The following is an 8,018-nucleotide window of genomic DNA, read 5'->3' on the forward strand; positions in this document are numbered from 1 at the left end:
TGACAGCGGTGCGTTCTAAAACACCTCATGCATCTTGATGACCCTTCGATTCAACCCTACCACGAAAAAAAAAAGTTGCAAGAAAAAAAACCCAGACAGTTGGTGTCTTCAAGAGAGCTAGAGACGCCGGCACTGTGTCGCTGGGACACGTACGTACTCCAGAAAACTACGCCACTCGACAACGTTGTCTCCTTCTCTCAGTCCACTTCTACTTTGTCGCTGAATACATTCTACCAACCCTGTTTTAACACACGTTTCTTCATCTGATATTTTTAAAAAATATACTAAACGCATTTTTAAAAGAACTACCCTTTTTCGACAGCAGTGACGGCGTCCTCTCCTGCTGTTACCACTGTTGCTGCACAAAGATGATCTTTCCTTAAGATCAAAATATGAGACAGAGCAAGTAAGTTGTGAAGTTGAGCGGAGGTGTCTAAACAACAACTGTCAAGCCCCTATGTTCCATTTCTGTTTGTGATAATAACTTGTGATACTTCACATTTTCTAAAGTGGAAATCTTTACAAACCGTACAAAAGTTATATGACTTTGGCTTCTGACAGTTGTACAGACTCTTCACTTTATAAGTGTCACGAGAAAATAGTATATCCAAGTTTTACCATTTTCCAAAACACGCACACACTTGCAACGTGACCAGAATCTGTACTTCTTTATTTGTGGATATCCAACAGACCCGTCCCAGCATATATAGCTGGTTAAGAACTGTAGGAATATCACCTCATTTTTTTCAGAAATATCAAAGCTTTTATGTGTATCTTCCCTGTTCCACCCTGTATTAGTGCTTAGGTATATTCCCTAAAAAACACAAACAATTTGGAACAAAATTAAATTTTGAATTAAGGTTTCTCTCTGTTTATACATATGACATCCAAATACTTTCTCAAACTGAGAGGCATTTCTACACGTCATTGCCTTTGTTAAATTCGGTTTTGTTGGTTAGTCATCGTTAATCTTTAATTCTATTTTTATGATGTATTTCTTTTTTGCTAGAAGATTTAATTTATTTATGTTGTTTAATCTGTTGCTGCAAAAAAGAAAATGCATGTATCTATAGCAAAGTGTTTAAGTTTGTTCAGTTTCTTATTTCAAGCTCTACGAAAGGTACCAAGTTTGTCTTGCAAGGGGATTGAAACTTTAAGTTACGCGGACGTGAAGGAAAACATACCTTTGTTACTACAATTTGCTGTCTTTGTGTTCGTTCTAATCATGCTTGCCTTATATCTTTTTGTTTTAGGATCATATTTCTTCTGATGTAAATACATACATCAATGGATAGACAGCTTGGGTTATCATCCTTGAGGTTCACTGTACTTTTAGTTTCTTTACTTCATACAAACCCCAAAATCACTAGCTTGAAGGGAAAAAAATAACAAAGAACTGACACCTGGTACTGTAACACATCTGTCTCTGTTGATGTGAGTGTGCTTGACAAAATGTTTGAGTAAGATTAAAAATGTTTGTCAGTTTCAAAACTCGAACCAGTACTGTGGCCGTTTAATATTTCCATGTGGCAAGAAGAAATGGTACAATACGCAACAAAGGGATTGTACATTTACACTCCAATCTATCTGCACTGCAATGGTAACAACGCTCTTGCGTTGGCATTATTTTGCCACACTACCTAAGAAAAAAACAATGCATCACTCATCATAAACGATTTCATTGGCTATACATATTTTCTTACCGCTTTCGCTTCGAATTGACTTCAGTACCTTTTCGCACAGTGACAAGATCGAACGTGTTTTTGGCTTTTTTTTTATTCTGCGGCTGGTCGCTACACTACTTGCTCTGAATTTACAATCAAACATTGTGTTACGCATTGTAAGTGACTTCATTGGGCCAACCGATATTTTACACTTCTGTCTCTATTCATGTGAGTGTGCTTGTCAAAATGTTTGAGTAAGATTAAAAATGTTTGTCAGTTTCAAAACGCGAACCAGTACTGTGGCCGTTTAGTATTTGATCTGGCAAGAAGAAATGGTACAATACGCAACAAAGGGTTTGTACGTTTACACTCTCCAATCTGTCTGCACTGCAATGGTAACAACGCTCTTGCGTTGGCATTATTTTGCCACACTACCTAAGAAAAAAAACAATGCATCACTCATCATAAACGATTTCATTGGCTATACCTATTTTCTTACCGCTTTCGCTCCGAATTGACTTCAGTACCGTTTCGCACAGTGACAAGATCGGACGTGTTTTTTTTTTTTTTTTTCATTCTGCGGCTGGTCGTTACTCTACTTGCCCTGAATTTACAACCAAACAATGTGTTGCACATTGTAAGTGACTTCATTGGTCAGTCGATATTTTCCACCGCCTTAGCTTCAAATTGGTTTCACTTGTTATTCGCGCCGTGAGATGATCAGACGCGTTTTTCTGTACCTGACCATTAGTCACTTCACAAACAATAAAACTAACACACAAATGATCACGCCATGGGCGACTCATGGAAATTATGTTAGTCATGTTACGAAATATATCACGACTTGTTTGGATGTACTTTTCTGTGGTCACTCTTTAATCACATGCGTCTTCAGTTCACTCTTGTGATATTTTTTAAAGGGTGTATTTTTTCTATGGATGTGATTGTTATGTTCTATATGTTCTTTAATGGTTTCAGTGATTTTACTTTATATCTGTATTTTAATTTAGATGTATAGACTATGTAGTCTGAAATAAAGAATTCTTATCTTATCTTATGTAAGTGGAATGAGTGTTTCTTTGAAACTTTCATAAGGAAAATATACCGTAAAAAAACAAACGTACGTGTCGTGATATTTTTAAAGTAGGAATACATGCTTTCTCTCTCTCTCTCTCTCTCTCTCTCTCTGGTTTTGATTTATACCCTAATGAAATATGTTCCCGTTTGAAGATACCTCTCCAAAATTGTGATCAGTGGTCACCATAATTACGCGAACTGTTCCGTTTGTCATCTTATTTTTTTTTCAAAAGTTTACACTCTAAAAAATTGTAGAACGATTTTTTTTCTTCCATCAGTAAATCTTTGGATAAAATAAAAGCTTGAGTTTGCACAATTCTGGTATCTTAACTTTATCCTATTTTGGAACTGCAACATGTCACGGAATGTTTTTTCTTCTAACATTAGATTTACAGTTTTCAGAAAAAAAGACAATCACACGGCTTTTTCAAGAATGAAGCAAGCGACATTGCACTGTATAACCCTGCTTATGGTTAACTCTGAATTCTAAAGTCAAAACATGGGTTCAGGAGAAAATTTAACAATGTTCATCTTAGGAGGATAGGACGAGCATTGTTACATTTTTTCCTGAACCCATGTTTTGACTTTAGAATTCAGAGTTAACCATAAGCAGGGTTATACAGTGCAATGTCGCTTGCTTCATTCTTGAAAAAGCCGTGTGATTGTCTTTTTTTCTGAAAACTGTAAATCTAATGTTAGAAGAAAAAACATTCCGTGACATGTTGCAGTTCCAAAATAGGATAAAGTTAAGATACCAGAATTGTGCAAACTCAAGCTTTTATTTTATCCAAAGATTTACTGATGGAAGAAAAAAAATCGTTCTACAATTTTTTAGAGTGTAAACTTTTGAAAAAAAAATAAGATGACAAACGGAACAGTTCGCGTAATTATGGTGACCACTGATCACAATTTTGGAGAGGTATCTTCAAACGGGAACATATTTCATTAGGGTATAAATCAAAACCAGAGAGAGAGAGAGAGAGAGAGAGAGAGAAAGCATGTATTCCTACTTTAAAAATATCACGACACGTACGTTTGTTTTTTTACGGTATATTTTCCTTATGAAAGTTTCAAAGAAACACTCATTCCACTTACATAAGATAAGATAAGAATTCTTTATTTCAGACTACATAGTCTATACATCTAAATTAAAATACAGATATAAAGTAAAATCACTGAAACCATTAAAGAACATATAGAACATAACAATCACATCCATAGAAAAAATACACCCTTTAAAAAATATCACAAGAGTGAACTGAAGACGCATGTGATTAAAGAGTGACCACAGAAAAGTACATCCAAACAAGTCGTGATATATTTCGTAACATGACTAACATAATTTCCATGAGTCGCCCATGGCGTGATCATTTGTGTGTTAGTTTTATTGTTTGTGAAGTGACTAATGGTCAGGTACAGAAAAACGCGTCTGATCATCTCACGGCGCGAATAACAAGTGAAACCAATTTGAAGCTAAGGCGGTGGAAAATATCGACTGACCAATGAAGTCACTTACAATGTGCAACACATTGTTTGGTTGTAAATTCAGGGCAAGTAGAGTAACGACCAGCCGCAGAATGAAAAAAAAAAAAAAAAACACGTCCGATCTTGTCACTGTGCGAAACGGTACTGAAGTCAATTCGGAGCGAAAGCGGTAAGAAAATAGGTATAGCCAATGAAATCGTTTATGATGAGTGATGCATTGTTTTTTTTCTTAGGTAGTGTGGCAAAATAATGCCAACGCAAGAGCGTTGTTACCATTGCAGTGCAGACAGATTGGAGAGTGTAAACGTACAAACCCTTTGTTGCGTATTGTACCATTTCTTCTTGCCAGATCAAATACTAAACGGCCACAGTACTGGTTCGCGTTTTGAAACTGACAAACATTTTTAATCTTACTCAAACATTTTGACAAGCACACTCACATGAATAGAGACAGAAGTGTAAAATATCGGTTGGCCCAATGAAGTCACTTACAATGCGTAACACAATGTTTGATTGTAAATTCAGAGCAAGTAGTGTAGCGACCAGCCGCAGAATAAAAAAAAAGCCAAAAACACGTTCGATCTTGTCACTGTGCGAAAAGGTACTGAAGTCAATTCGAAGCGAAAGCGGTAAGAAAATATGTATAGCCAATGAAATCGTTTATGATGAGTGATGCATTGTTTTTTTCTTAGGTAGTGTGGCAAAATAATGCCAACGCAAGAGCGTTGTTACCATTGCAGTGCAGATAGATTGGAGTGTAAATGTACAATCCCTTTGTTGCGTATTGTACCATTTCTTCTTGCCACATGGAAATATTAAACGGCCACAGTACTGGTTCGAGTTTTGAAACTGACAAACATTTTTAATCTTACTCAAACATTTTGTCAAGCACACTCACATCAACAGAGACAGATGTGTTACAGTACCAGGTGTCAGTTCTTTGTTATTTTTTTCCCTTCAAGCTAGTGATTTTGGGGTTTGTATGAAGTAAAGAAACTAAAAGTACAGTGAACCTCAAGGATGATAACCCAAGCTGTCTATCCATTGATGTATGTATTTACATCAGAAGAAATATGATCCTAAAACAAAAAGATATAAGGCAAGCATGATTAGAACGAACACAAAGACAGCAAATTGTAGTAACAAAGGTATGTTTTCCTTCACGTCCGCGTAACTTAAAGTTTCAATCCCCTTGCAAGACAAACTTGGTACCTTTCGTAGAGCTTGAAATAAGAAACTGAACAAACTTAAACACTTTGCTATAGATACATGCATTTTCTTTTTTGCAGCAACAGATTAAACAACATAAATAAATTAAATCTTCTAGCAAAAAAGAAATACATCATAAAAATAGAATTAAAGATTAACGATGACTAACCAACAAAACCGAATTTAACAAAGGCAATGACGTGTAGAAATGCCTCTCAGTTTGAGAAAGTATTTGGATGTCATATGTATAAACAGAGAGAAACCTTAATTCAAAATTTAATTTTGTTCCAAATTGTTTGTGTTTTTTAGGGAATATACCTAAGCACTAATACAGGGTGGAACAGGGAAGATACACATAAAAGCTTTGATATTTCTGAAAAAAATGAGGTGATATTCCTACAGTTCTTAACCAGCTATATATGCTGGGACGGGTCTGTTGGATATCCACAAATAAAGAAGTACAGATTCTGGTCACGTTGCAAGTGTGTGCGTGTTTTGGAAAATGGTAAAACTTGGATATACTATTTTCTCGTGACACTTATAAAGTGAAGAGTCTGTACAACTGTCAGAAGCCAAAGTCATATAACTTTTGTACGGTTTGTAAAGATTTCCACTTTAGAAAATGTGAAGTATCACAAGTTATTATCACAAACAGAAATGGAACATAGGGGCTTGACAGTTGTTGTTTAGACACCTCCGCTCAACTTCACAACTTACTTGCTCTGTCTCATATTTTGATCTTAAGGAAAGATCATCTTTGTGCAGCAACAGTGGTAACAGCAGGAGGAGACGCCGTCACTGCTGTCGAAAAAGGGTAGTTCTTTTAAAAATGCGTTTAGTATATTTTTTAAAAATATCAGATGAAGAAACGTGTGTTAAAACAGGGTTGGTAGAATGTATTCAGCGACAAAGTAGAAGTGACTGAGAGAAGGAGACAACGTTGTCGAGTGGCGTAGTTTTCTGGAGTACGTACGTGTCCCAGCGACACAGTGCCGGCGTCTCTAGCTCTCTTGAAGACACCAACTGTCTGGGTTTTTTTCTTGCAACTTTTTTTTTTCGTGGTAGGGTTTGAATCGAAGGGTCATCAAGATGCATGAGGTGTTTAAGACGCACCGCTGTCGTTGGGCTCCTATATGCTTGGCTTTCACTTGCCCTTGTGAAATATACCAAGTTATTGTGACAACAAGAGGTAGAGAGGGTATATATGGAGAGAATGAACTTGGTTAAATCATTTCTGAATCAGCAATCGAGATGAAACGATCGCACGATTTCAGTGAGAGAGAAGAAGAACGTAAGAGGCAGCGAAGTGACGTATCGCCTCACACACGAAAAGAAGTGTTCGCTCAAAACGAAGACATGAGCAAACCTGAACCAACACCTTCCACGTCTGCGACCAGACATAGAGAGCCCACTCCAAACCAAAGTCCACCAGTTAACCCTGAAAAGTACTATCACATTCGAGAGACGGAAAAGTGACCCTCTAGAAAATTTAGAACCACGACTTACACCTACACAGTGAAGTTTAAAGATTTCAAGTCCGACGTACCATTGGAGAAAGCAGAAGGGTTTATCACCGAGATGTGGGATTCTTTGCTCACCACACTAAAGCGACAATGTCAACCCAAAGAAGACGATTTCTTGACACTATCCATAGATCACGACAGCTTGAAATCCCCTGTTTGGATCGAGTTTAGCAGACCCGCAGAACTAACCCCTTCCAAAGTCATGGACAAGATTCAACACGTACAACAATCTAATGATCAGTTTGACATCACCGATGGTAAAGCCACACTGAAAATGGCCCACGTCTCTCCTCCTCAAGGGACTGGACGCAAAAGGGTCTTATTGGTGGACGACCTTCGCAACACCAAAACAAGTCTCGTCCGAATTAACAACCCTCAAGACCAGATGTGTTTAGCCCGTGCCATCGTGGTGGGACGAACCTATGCCAACAAGAACGACACGGTAGAATGGAAAAGAACCTGGAAAACTATTCAACGATCCGATCGAGCCAAACAACGAAATGAAGCAGAACTCCTGTTACAACAAGCCGGACTGTCCAAAGACACACCCTGTGGCATTCCTGAGATGCAAAAATTGCAAGATGCCCTAGCTCCACGATACACCTTGAAAGTGCACCCTCAAGAAGTGCGCGGACCTCTGTTGTTTCGAGGCCAAGACTTTAAGGACGGAAAATACATTCATGTCTATTATCACGATGAACATTTCGATACCATTACCGCCATCCCCGGATTCCTGGGATACAGATATTACTGTGAGAAATGTGACCGTGGTTATAATAATCGAGAGCAACACAAACATTGTGGATCGAAATGCCGAGGATGTTTGGCCTCTCCACCCTGTCTGAGCGAAGGGCAAAAACTATTGCATTGTCCTGCTTGTCTGCGCACGTTTGTCAGCCCTGCCTGTTACCAACAACATCTGAAGACGCAAGGTTCACAGCAGAAATGTGCTTGTCAACTCCTGAGATTGTGCCCTACGTGTTGACAAGGCATACGTACCAATAGTACCAAGGCACACGTATGTTCAGGAAAAAAAAATGTCACATTTGTCATCACATCG

Source organism: Sinohyriopsis cumingii, chromosome 15 (genome assembly GCF_028554795.1).
Source record: "Sinohyriopsis cumingii isolate HCF-2022 chromosome 15, ASM2855479v2, whole genome shotgun sequence".
In the NCBI taxonomy this organism is placed as follows: Eukaryota; Metazoa; Mollusca; class Bivalvia; order Unionida; family Unionidae; genus Sinohyriopsis; species Sinohyriopsis cumingii.